Genomic DNA, 13295 nt, shown 5'->3' on the forward strand with positions numbered 1-13295 from the left:
CTGGGCGAGTGCTGCATTTGACCCGTCAGGCCACCCTAACTATTTTGCAATGTGAACTACAACACCAGAGGGAGGCCTCCAGGAATAACACAGGAGGGTAGCAACAGCGTCAAGCTGTCTGCGTGGTGGCCCATGGCTGCTGGGGCCATATCGGCTGCACTGGGAGGGAGGACAAGCTGTTTTTGGCCCACCATTCCTGATTAAAAAACAGTGTGTAGCTGGGGCCTCTTGTCACTCTTAGGATGTCTTCAGTGTTTTAGCAATCCCAAAAAAAGAGACATTTCCCAGATAGAGTTTCCTCTCAAATGACGCCATGAGCCAAAGAAAATAAATGGTCCATTGTTTCGTAGCAAGGATTTGAGAAAGGTCCACAGAAATAACACAAATTTATATGATTAGACCTTCAACGGGGCCATACCAACGGCTAGTAGCCTCTGGAATATGCTCTTAAATTGTTGGCTACCACAATCTCGTAATCTGTTCTCATCATCCACCGCTTGGCGAGGTCACGGAGGTGGTTCGGTGGTGGGGCAGCGGGGCCATGGAGGGCAGGATCCACTCTGCCCACTGAAGGACAGCTTCACCTGGAGTCCAGCTAGCATAAACCCTTCACAGGAAGAAATGCTCAAAAAGCCCCCAAATCCAAAGTGAATGAAGAAATGCGCCGCAGTAACGAGGTTCACATGAAGGATTTTTGTGTTCGGGCCATCCAGGAACCTCCGAGAACGTATTTCCAGTAACAAAAATATTTTGTTACCATGCCTGAGTAAATTGGAATCGACCAAAGAAGAAATGCCTGATTTGTGTCCCCGTTTCCTTCTGACACCATAGTAACAATCATTCCGCGCTCCTCCACCATAAATGTAGCAAATGTTGTAGGCTTCAGCAAAGGGCAGAGGGTTTAGTAGCGGCGTTGGCGTCTGCGCGTGCCAAATGCGTTACTGTGCACTTCCAGTGGAAACTGGTTGGAAACTACAACTTGTTTCAGTTTCTGGAGTCAAATGCTGGAGCTTTAGGGTTGGACACCTACAAATCTGAACCCACAGAAGTAAAAAAAAAGGTTGATTTCTAAAGTGTCTTAACGCTGCACCTTCAACGACTTTTACTCCATTTGTGGCATTAATGCTTGAGCACAATAGCTGCCTCTCAGTCAGTGCATATTTTATAATAAGTTTACATTAATACTGGGCTAGTTGACTGAGTAAAGCCCACTGTTTGCCTGCATTAATTGCTTGTATAGACTCATAGGATTAGCCAGTTGCTACAGAAGGCTTCCCTTAATGCAATTAGGCTGCGGTTTAATTGTTCTTGAATATCTATGGCTAAAGCCAACGTGCTACATGGAGTTATTACAGCTAATGAGAGCTCTGTACGTGTGTGAGGTTGCTGGAAGAAGCCAGTGGAATCTTTCTTTGTCTAATAGACCTTTTGTGAAATTGGTTCCATCCGCGTGTGATAAGAGCGTTAAAAATTAATGATTTATAACTATTGAGCCAGAAATCACATTTTAATTAGGCAGTAATTTATGATAATTTGCCTTCTTTTGAGGCAGAACAGTTAATAACCTTTAATTAGCCGTTGATGATTTGTCCTTTCAACATATACCCTAATGGCCAATTCTCAGCGTATATGAGCAAAGACCAGCTGAGAATGTGTTCAGACACAGGAGCAAAGACAGACGTGGGAGAAATATAGAAATGCTAGACAAAAACAGGGAAGTGTTAAGTCCATCTGTACCATCACTCTATTGGCACAAGTCGTTTGCACCTTACCAGGCTGCCTATGTGTGCCTGCCAAGTCCATCCATCCATCCCTGCTCCGGCGTGCCAAGCCGGCACACAGGGACAGAAGACAGCAACACTCTCAGAGAAGTTATGCCAAGAGGAAAAAGTGGAGAAACTGGTGAAAATTACACAAGTTATGCAAAGAGAAGAAGGGAATCGTGCCTCCTCTGCCTCTCCAACAGCTCCTTTTCTGACGTTTTCGTGCGGTGGAAATGGTGCGTTCAGGGCCTTGGCTTTAGCGACGGCCTTTTTAGACCTCGCCGTCAAATTTTCCTGCGTCTGTTTGGAGACGAAGGAAAAAAAAAAGGCATAATTATCGGGAGGTTTTGCCAGTGGTTGGAGCTGCCTTGTGTGTGAATGTTTGTGGAAGGAGAGCTGATACACGGAGACCTGAAGTGCTCGTGTTCCCATAGGCGTGTGCAATATTGCAGGTTCCTGTGGGCCGCAAACGCGCCCGGCTGAAGGCTCTCGGCGCCTCTGCTGCCCGCTGCTTTCATTTCCGGCTTAGAGTCCACTTCCGTCTCCACTTTGTGAGCAACTTTGCATTTCGAATTTCATTTTCAGAGCACTTAGCTGTCATCTTCATTCTCATGCTTCAACAGGCTGAACTCAGATCAGTCCTCTTTTCAAAACCACCGATTGGAACTCTGCGTTCACCCCATCAGGACATTTCAGCCTTCAACATCACACGTGTGTCAGCAAATGTCTTAAAAGGCTGCGGCATGGAAGAAAATCAGGATTCTTTGACAGATTTCTCCGCTGCTCTTTGCTGTGTTTAATAACTAAAAGACATGTTTAATATATTTTAGAACTAGTAACATATATAATGCAGCGTTTTAACTTCCCTCTCCAGAATAATATGTCTTTGACTAAAATACCCCTGTTGTTTCTTCCAACTCAACTCTTTTTGTCATAATCTGTGCTGGGGGAGGAAGATTGTAAAGGAAAACTGATAAAAAAAAGAGGATTTTTTCCCCCCAACTATTCAGTTCCCTTCTTTCTTCACTTTATTAAGAAACCTTCATGAATTCAAAGTGCATCAATTCCACCTCGTCCTCTCCCCGCTCGTCTCCCGTCACCAACTGCTGCTTTCATGTGGAGGCTGGGAGTGTGTGTGGCTCTTCCTGGGGCTTCTATTCACTCCATTTCTATGTTCCATCCACTCTCATGAATCCCCCTGGAGGAGTCTGACAGCCAGAGTTTAGGCCTCTGATTCATTAACCTGCTACTTATGCTGCAGTTTTAATGGTAAAGTCACAGTGATGCATCAGAACTGCCCCCCACCCCCCACACACGATTAAATACCCTAAAATCTGACGATACCTTGAACGACCCACATGCTTCCTGTCTGACCTAACTCACATAGCAACATAGAAACATCCATTCCCTCTATGTGTGTGCACGTGCATCCGGGAGGGTGGTTGTAACGAGCAAAACAAGTGTCGGCGAGTCGGACACTTTAGTTTAGTGGGTCTAGGACGGAGGAGTTCATGCGTCTAGATTTGAAGGGATACCATAACCCCCCAGCAGACAAGGCACGGCAGCTGCTAATTAAATCAATATGAGATAATGAAGTGCAATTAGAGGCTTCTGGCGGGGCTGATGCTCGGCTGTAAGCACCCTTTTCCATCCCTGTGGGCTCAAGCCTCTTTAGAACCTGTTAGTTTTTCCACATCCAGGAGCCACAATCCCCACAGCAACCATTTGGAGGAGTGATCGCTCAGCTCCCGCGGCTGTCAGAGGCGCTCTCACACTCCCAAAAAGGTTCTCCTCCCCTTCCTCCCTGGACCCCCACCACCACCAACACCCTCTCTTTCTCACATTTTCACCTCTGCCTTTTTTTTTTTGCTCTTTAAGAAGTGATGAATTTGCGGTTTAAAAGTTGTTAGAGCGTGATGAGCTGCGGAGTAACGCCGCGTGGAACCGGTGCTCGAAACGTGTTAATTAGACGCGGCATCTGTTTCCTGATCACATTTGTCATTTCTTGAGCCGCCACGCTGAAATTTCGTGCATAGGTTGAGTGAAATTTGGTCATTTTTTACAAGTGAATCCTAATACTTCAGGAGTTTTCGCCTGGTTTTTTGAAAAGGCAGCAGATGGCACTATTTAGCTTCCACATATCTCAGCAGGAACGCATTAATAGTCCAGTTCTCTCATGCAGAACCTCAGCAGCAGCAGCTTCATCCATGAGCTCGGCGGTCACGACCGACCGCCGCAGACACGCTCGGCGCTCTTACGCCGGGAGGTGTTAGCTGACAGCAAACGCAGCTTTCACCAGCTCAACATCTGTGTCACAAGGTGAACGCGGAGACGCGTTACACCCCGATCTGACATCTGCTGCCACTCTCAAGATATTTACCACATTAAACAGGCTCAAAAGTCAATAAACATTCTGGAGGGAAACTGGTGAAAACTGTTCTACATCAGGTCTGTCGCAGACTTTCCTTTTGGCATCAGGAGCACTTAGCGCTGGCATCTTCTGCGCCGCTTGTGCTGACGTCTAATGGGCTTTTAAGAGCTTTGCAAGGGGACTATTTGTGTACCATCAGTGGAAGCCTGTGATCGCTATGTGACAACAGTATTTTAAGCTAGCTCCTTTGCAGTGTAGATGAGCACCCTGAGCTGCGGCTTTCCCCAGGGGAGCTCGTGCTATTGAGATCTAACGGCTCAACTTCTCTCCCACTTTCTAACTCAGGTTTCTGTTGCCAGCGAGACAACTGAGAAGACTTGATTCCTCCTTTTCACCTGAAAAATGCATGTTTATGAAGAAATAGAACATGACTAAACAGGGTGTTTTTCGCTGCCTGCTCGGCAGAAAATAGGGAAAGTTTTGGTTTGTCCCCAGAGAGCCGCAGCCGTCACACTTTCTTCCCAGCTAACGTTGAAAAACAACAATAAGAGCATTGAAATTGTAGCCTATTTGTGGATAAACTCATGCCGCTCGGGGATTTGTGCTCTGAAGTGGCGTTATTGCAGGGCTGTGCCGCGTGTTGACAGAGTCACCTCCTCTGCTTTGGCTGCCTTCAAGCTGCAGTTCGCATCAGAAGATCAGCTAAACACTGTTTACCTGCTGCTGGAAGGGACACGTCTGCTTTTATAGCATCTTCACACGCAGGTGCACGTACTGTATTTAGGCGTCTCTATCTGCGCCTGATCTTTCTGTACATGCGGTTTATTTGTGAAAAGTGGGTTTTGCAAAGTGGAGCCTCAGCCATGGAAAGTGCAATCCTTCATTTTATTTCACTTGTTTTATACGTTGGGAAGCTGTCATGCGGCTGGAGTGAATAGTGTTGACTCAAGGTGTTTATTTTAATAATTAAACGATAAAAAATGGACGAGTCGTTTCCCTTTAATAAGGCAAAAACTCAGCACAACTTTTCAAATGTCAAACAATGCAGACACAGACAAGGAAGCTCTCCTGAATGCGGAATAAAAACCATCTTCCAGGATGGGAAAATACTGACTTTTCATTTCTTGTCTTCGCCTTTGTTTAAATAGACTTTTATACAGGAGGATGCTTTTAGGCCTTTAGGCAGATCTTAGCTGAAGCAGCCCTTTAAATCTGCCAATTTAAATGCCCTTCTGTAGAAGAGAGTGTGTCAACTAATGTCCAAATGTAGATAAAAACTACCAGCAAATGCTCTAAATAACTGAAAAAGAGGAGGCAAAAAAAGTCCCCACTAAGCTAAAGCCATTTCAGCCGTGTTCAGGGCAATATTCAGCTATAATCAGTCCTATTCGTACAGCCACTCTGAGCCTTTGAGAGACTGTAGGGCGGTTTAGTCCTCCCCACCACAGAATGGTCACAAAACACGAAGCTGCCCCATCAAAAAAAGCAAAAGAGACACTAAAATGCAGCTAAATTCCACAAAAAATGAGAACATTAAGACCGTTAAAATGCAAAAATGACTCCACACAATGTGGAGCAGCTGAGAGCAGGTGGGGGGGTGTGTGATAAGCCCCCCCACTCAAACCCTTCTTATCATTAAAGGAGAAATTCACATTTACTTAAAGTTCCAGATGTTGCTGCAGCCACTGTCATCCTGAGAGCAGCAGCATCTTCTCCTCCATTCATGTAGCTCTGAGCTGGGAGGAAGGTGTGTCCGTGTTTGTGTGTGTGTGTGTGGGGGGGGGGTATAAAAACAGTAATTAGTGGCGTGCATGGGAATTGTCATAACATATACATGTCCATGTCACATCTATAAAGTGTTGGTGGGATAAAACAATTAACAGGAGTGCAGACTGTGATTACGCACAATAATTGTGTGTCTCCTGTCAGACCGAACTGAGTCAAATTACATTTTTGCATCTCTTCATTTCCAGGAGGAGGTAAATAAACGGGGAGATTCATTTCCAGTCCGTAACACAAACGGAAAGAAGGAAAGAAATGAAGCAGGTTGCTAAAACCGCCTTATTTAGATAGCGATTGTGTTTTCACCGGGATGCACGTGGGGACATCCGTCTCAGCTGTGAGCGGGACTCACAATTACTCGTGTCTCCATCACAACTGCACCATATTTTAGGCCTTTGGGAACTAATTACGCTGCTGTGCAGGTAATATCAATATCAGGTAATAACAAAAGGAGGCTGTGGACATCCGAGAGACATGGTGGGGACACTTCAGATGGTCCTCACACCAGGACACAATCTGTACACAAACGGCATCTTCTCAATGTTTGTCACACACACACACACACACACACACACACACACACACACACACACACACCACACACACACACACACACACACACACACACATGCACACTGTGTGGGTGAATCTGCCATTTAATAATTATGAGGTGTAAAATCCTTGCCAATGGCAAACATAGTGAAGGATGTAATTATGACCCTTTTTGGTGGAGTCCCACAGTCCCTGGCAGAGAGAGAGAGAGAGAGAGGAGAGAGAGAGGGGGAGGGAGAGAGAGAGAGAGAGAGAGAGAGAGAGAGAGAGAGAGAGAGAGAGAGGAGGAATGACAGGAAAATGTGTCCTTCGTATGCAATTAAGGACAATAATTCTCTGCGAGAAAATTGTTTCAATTGCTTTTCAGCCCAGGAGCAAAATGGCACCGATGGTTTGGGGTGATTGTTTGAAATGGGGGGTGGGGGGGGTGTGACATTTTGGGATGCTGGAAGTGTTTGTTAAATGCGTGTGAGGAATTCAATGACATCATAGGTCAAAGCACCAAAGAAATGGAAGAATTCCATTCCAAGTCTTTACTTATGAAATATGTCTTCAGTTCTACCATGAATAAATATATAATGTGTGTATATATATATACAGTATATAATGTGTAGACACGTGCACACGTCTGAAGCACGTTACTGGTTTAGTGACACTTTTCCCTCTCAAAGCAAATGTCTGTCAGGCCTTGAAGAAGCTCGATAGATATTCCGAATCGCAGAGGATCAGTACGGATAATTGATAATCTACTCTGAGTTTTCGATTTTCCCGGATGTGCAGCTTGTTCCTTGAGTGAGCGTGCGGCCGGTGCACGTGCGCGGATAAATCCCCGAGAGTTGGTGCATGAAAACAACATCCTTTCATGGAATAGAGAAACCATATAAACCTGGACACACATTTGTGTTTCCTGGCCAGGAAATTCCAGACTTCACCAGAAATCTGAGTGCAGAAGTCCTGGAAAGTCTGTGCACGAGCCGCCCTCTGCAGCACATGCACTCTTCATCTGTGCACGCTGTAGTTATTATCGTGTTATTACTATTTCCCAGCCTTTATTAGTTATTTGTGTGTCTCAATGTGCCTTACATGATGTGTTGCACACTGACGGGTGATTCCTTTGGTCCTGGGCTAGCAGTCGCCCAGAAGTGTCCGTCAATCAAGGGCTCGCTCCAAAAGGGGGCGGAGCTTCAGGTGCAGGTGAGAGGCGACTCATACAGGTGACTGAAATGTTGGGTTTCAAGCTAGCAAGTCTCACATACGCATGGTGTGAATGCGTGTCCAACCCAGACTGCTTTCGTTAAGATGCTCCAGACAGCTGTGTGTGTGTGTGTGTGTGTGTGTGTGTGTGTGTGTGTAGGGGGGGGGGCAGGGGCTCCAAAACCCCATGGTGGGAATGCGTCTGTTGTAGCTGGTGGAACAAAAGTCTGAATAAGGAGAAATGGGCACCGTTGGGAAATGGAAAGCAGCTTACAGGGAGCGAGGCACACACACACACACCACACACACACACACACACACACACACACGTGTGCTAACTGTTTACATTGGGCTGCGACAGCACACGCGGATGCATTCCAGCGCTCACGGTGGGCTCACCAGATCCGGATCCACGTTTTCACGCTCGACTTGAACGAACGTGGACGTCAGAGCTCAGGATTCGCTGCTCTCCTGACATTCTCAGGCTGAAGCTGCTGCTCTGCTACGTCCGTTGCTGCGGCGCTCCTTCCGACGCGTTGACAGCTAAAGCTAGACACGCGTCCCACCCCCGTCTCTGCGCGGCTAACTCGGCTCTTGCTCTCTCCACAGCTGAGGGTGCGCCGCCGTCTTCGCTGCCTTCAAAATTCAAAATAGAATCTTTTATATGCAAAACAAACAATGTGGAGGAAATAAAACATTCAGGCGAGCTGTCAGGTCCTATTAAGAATGATAGGAGGCCTTTCATCTGCATCTCAACCTCTTCCTGGTAATTATCCTTCATATTTTATGTCCCGCTCTACGCCTACTTACACGCAAAGATATAATGTTCCACACACACATGACTATTAACACCTGCACACATTCACCTCCACAGACAGTCCCCAGGAAACACACACAGGTGACAGAAATACGCATTAGCATAGCGGCAATTATCGGATCTTTCTATTTAAAACATGGTGTTCCTTCTACCTCCGACATGTGACGTGGCATCACAATGCTACTAGCGTTAGCGCCTGAATACACTGGGAGAGCGAGCGAGCGGGACGGTCAGACACCTTGATCAGGATTAAAGTGTTGTCAGTGACAGAGTGACGTGCCCTTGAACACAATCACCTTTAAAGTGTCCTGTCATCACATTCCTGCCTCCCATTACCAGGACCAGGGAGCCTCTGGGGGGACAGAGAGTGATCGGGCTTTCCTTCCTCTCTCCCAGCGCTGCTCCAGCTCCCCGCCAATAGATGAGGCGTTATTGGTCCCGTGGCGGCGGTGCTTGTCAACGTGTGAGCTGAAAGGAACACGTGGACGTTCGCCGGGGCCGACCACGAGCGCACGCTCACCCCGCCAGCCTGCAGAGATGGAGATCACGTCTGTTCCTGGCCAAACGCTGTAAAAAATGGAGCCGTTAAATGAATGCTGGATGTGATCACGTTTAATTAGACACAAGCTCTTCTTAGAAATGGAGAGCGTCAAGCTGACACTGTCACACAGTCATCTACGAAGAATGGATCATTTCTTTATAAATGTTAATTAGACGTCAATAATGCTGCACAAAATCTAAAAAAAAAAATTGAGTTTTTTCCATTAGACCACCTATTTAGATTTAGGCAGCCCTGCACTGCCTGCAGGTAAAGGTGGGCAACAGCAGCATTGAGACTCAGACCAAGTCACCAAGTCACCAAGTCACCAAGTCACCAAATCACCAAGTCACCAAGTCACCAAATCACCAATCACCAAATCACCAAGTCACCAAATCACCAAATCACCAAATCACCAAGTCACCAAATCACCAAATCACCAAATCACCAAGTCACCAAATCACCAAGTCACCAAATCACCAAGTCACCAAATCACCAAGTCAGCAAATCACTGTCACCAAATCACCAAATCACCAAATGACCAAGTCACCAAGTCACCAAGTCACCAAGTCACCAAGTCAGGTTCCGGCTGTTTGCCGATGGGACATCTTATATAATGAAGTGTTTGACTTCATTATATTAATTAGACTCAAATGAGAACTGCTCTTCTCCTGCCCCCCCCACTAAGAAATGTCCCCGGTGGTGCAAAAACCGCAGTAAACCAAAACCAAGTGCGCACAAATGGAAACAGGTCTATTTCCTTCCGCCCTCCTTCCTATCTGGCGATGCTGAGGCTCCGGGCCGGCGTGCGCTGGTGCGTCGGGGCCCGGGGGGCCGTGATGGAAGGACTCTAATGAGGCAGAGCAGAGAATGAAATATTAAAGTTTCTAATTAAATCCAGAGACCTCTGCCACTCTTGTCAAGGTTGTTTGGACCATTACGTCCGTCACGTGACCCGATCCGTTTAGGAGTGTTCTGGTGCCGGACCTGACAGACAGCGCGCACCTTTCTCCATCACGCCGCTGAGGACGCGTCTTCCACCTCAATGCTTCTCCTGCTCCAGCTGACAGCCCGGGATGGGAACGACGCCCCCTTTTATTTATCCAAACAAAAGAATTAGAAGCAAAAGTCTTTTTTTGGGGGGGGGGGGGGGGCAGAGGGGACCGGTTCCCTCCCCGACCTGTTTGACTTGCTGTCATCTTCTTGAAGGTGAAACTCGCCTCTGGGACAGAATCACAGCGAGAAGGAGAACAGGGGAGCGAGGGGGAGGCAGGTACAACAAAGGGAAAGGTCCGTTCAGGCTGCAGACAGGAAGCTCCTCCAGGTTGGAGGTGAAGCTCTGCTGCACGGTGGAGCCGCGCACGGTGGAGCCGCGCACGTGTGAGTGGCACGTTGTCTCGGGCCTGGTGGAGATGTAAAAGACCTTGGCCTTCACACTGGCTGAGAGCTGGGACAAAGAGACCTGGGGCCTGCATACTGGATACTAAGTAGGTGTCGAGTGTGTGTGGACCCACTCTATCCTTGCTTGAATTTTAATCATGCTGGTTTATTAAGCTCTCTGGGATTTTTCCTGCTTTTAATGGGGTTTTTCCACCCAAATAATCTATGGTGGCGGAATTCTGTTTCGCGGCATAAAGCAGTAGTGTTCTCGCACAGAGCCTGTTCTCCTGAGGGAGCGGTGCATCCTTCACTGTGTCCTAGAAGGAGGGTTGAGCCGGTTTAATTGTGTTTTAATGCCTCATCTATACATGATGGATGTTGATGGATGGTTTGTTTGAGACGCCAAACTGTGAGAAGGAAGCTGGGAAACGCTTCTAATGGGACAGAAGCAACGTCTCCTTTGTGTTTGATGTTATTGTCTCCTCTGATCAACGTCCACCAGACAAGAAGCTTCAGCTAAACAGGCCTGAATATGAATATAAATATATAAAAGCAACAAAAACAAAAGTGTTTTAAAAAAAGGACCAAATGGGAGTTAAAGGCAAACTGTTACTGTTCTCCTCCACCGGCCAGCGTGTCCTCGTTAACATAGAAAGTCACGTTGTGTTTAATGACAACAAACAGCCAAGCAACAACTGCTCGGATCTCCATCCATCCATCCATCCATCCATCCATCCGTCCGTCCGTCCGTCCGCCCGCCCGCCCGCCCGCCCGCCCGTCCGTCCGCCCGCCCGCCCGCCCACCCACCCACCCACCCATCCATCCATCCACCATCCATCCATCCATCCATCATCCATCCATCCATCCATCCATCCATCCATCCATCCATCCATCCATCCACCCACCACCCACCCACCCACCATCCATCCATCCATCCATCCATCCATCCATGGCTAGCTTCGTATTTTTCCAGGTGACCTGTCTCACATCATACACACTTCCCTGAGCACCCACGCCCCCTGAACGCAGCACCAGTGGTATACATTGATGTATATTGTGTTTGTTAAGCTCCTTTTGCTCCCTTACCTCACTTCCTCCCCCCTTGCCTCCTCCTCTATCCCCTCTGTTGCTCTCTTCTGCCTCTGGAGACTTCAGCCTGATTGGATTCTGAAAGGGAGATCGAATATAGAGGTCAAAGAGAGCCTCGAGAACAGCCGTCAAGGTATGTTTGTGTGTGTGTGTGTGTGTGTGTGTGTGTGTGTGCCCTCTGGTGTTTGGAAGCTGACAGATAAATGTCTCATGAAGCGAAAAACTTTGTTATATGTTTCCTGAGAATCTGGTGTCTTGTATCTATCTGCAGCATAATGAGCTCAGGTGGCGGCTCTTCCTGTCCGTGATTCATCTTTCTAACAGTGTGACATTGTTACACTCATCACTGGTCGATCACCTTATTAATCACCTTATTAATCACCTTATTAATCACACTATCGGGGAAACCTTTTTGCTGACGTGCATTCGTGCCGTGCCCCCCCAACAGGGCGGCTTCGCCATGTTGGTGGTGCAGTACTAATGTGCCCCGGATAAACCCACGTTCTCCCATGGAAGCACCGTGAAGTCAATTAAATTCTGCCTGCTTAATGACTTGGAACCTCGGTGTTTGAGCCCCCCCCCCATCCGTCCCTGACTACATCTCTAGATTGATTGAGGGGAATGTCTTGGACACGGTGCAGACCTCCAATGATGATATTCAGTTTTTCCCTGGCTGCCATCAGACCGACATAAAAACACTGACAGAGTTCGCAGATGCAACTTTAGGTGGAAAGGTCAAAAGGTCACTTCACTGCTCCGACTTTGGGACGTGTGAAGGACAACGTGAAGGTCGCGGCGTATGCGTGCACGCCTGGTGTCCTCTGGATATCATCGTTCGAACCGCGAGACCCAAGGAGGCGAATAATTACGTCACTCAGAAAACTATCAGCCCTCCATGCTTGGGTCATTTCCTTGTCCCCTCCCACCCCCCCACCCCCCCCACATAAATGTCTACTTGACAGGGTGGAAAACAGCTTGTTTATTTCCTGTGATTTCTGAGAGAGAGAGAGAACCCACACAGATCACTTTCCCTGCTGTTCAAGGCTACCTGAAGGTTCTTGTCCTCCCAGTCTCTCCTGGGCATATGAGGACGGGGGGGGGGCAACAGAAGTGGGGGGGCTGAAGAGAGGCAGAGAGGACAGATATGAGAGATGCAGGTGGTAAGTGAATGAAAGCGTGAGGGCGAGGGAACGGGTGGGCAAAGCGTGAAATTGTTCCAAACCCGGTGACACTGCTGAACAGGGGGCTCCCAGCGAGGCCTCGCGCTCCTGCTGCTACCCCCCCCCAGCCTCCAGCCCAGCTCCCGCACCTCAGACCCCCCCCCCCCCACCTATCTGTCTCTCTTTTTTTCAGGTCTGTTGCACACGGGGCGGAAAAGATCGTATTTATCACCTGTCAGCATTTGGCAGCCCTGAGTTACGCGACGCAGGACAGCATAAAATTATCATACACAGGCATGAAATTACAAAACCGCCCGGGGACCCCACAACAAAATTATTTAATTCCCCCCCCCCCCCCCCCACTACCTCCCAAAAACAGGGACTCTTTTGTTTTGACAGACAGGGAGATGCAGGATTTGATATGGTGGAGAAATAAACTGCAAAAGGACATTTTGGGAAACTGTCCTTCACACCTGTGATGAGATGAACCACAAAAAAGGTGGTTCTGAAGCAGCTGTGACCTCTGCTCACAAACTTCTGTGAAGAACCAAGGCCAACTGTCCTTTTTCTGACTTCTATTACTGGGCTTCGGGTTGTTTTCCAAGCACATTCATCAAAGCGTGATCTAAAAATATCGGAGCCACGACGT

The 13295-nt window shown here is 47.8% G+C and overlaps 1 protein-coding gene across 1 annotated transcript in view; it reads left to right on the forward strand.

Moving 5' to 3' along the window:
* The window catches only part of tgoln2 (trans-golgi network protein 2), a 78279-nt gene that overhangs the window by 35693 nt on the left and 29291 nt on the right, over nucleotides 1–13295 (forward strand). The gene's annotated exons all lie outside the window — the stretch shown is intronic.

This window comes from Takifugu flavidus, chromosome 5 (genome assembly GCF_003711565.1).
Source record: "Takifugu flavidus isolate HTHZ2018 chromosome 5, ASM371156v2, whole genome shotgun sequence".
Taxonomy (NCBI): Eukaryota; Metazoa; Chordata; class Actinopteri; order Tetraodontiformes; family Tetraodontidae; genus Takifugu; species Takifugu flavidus.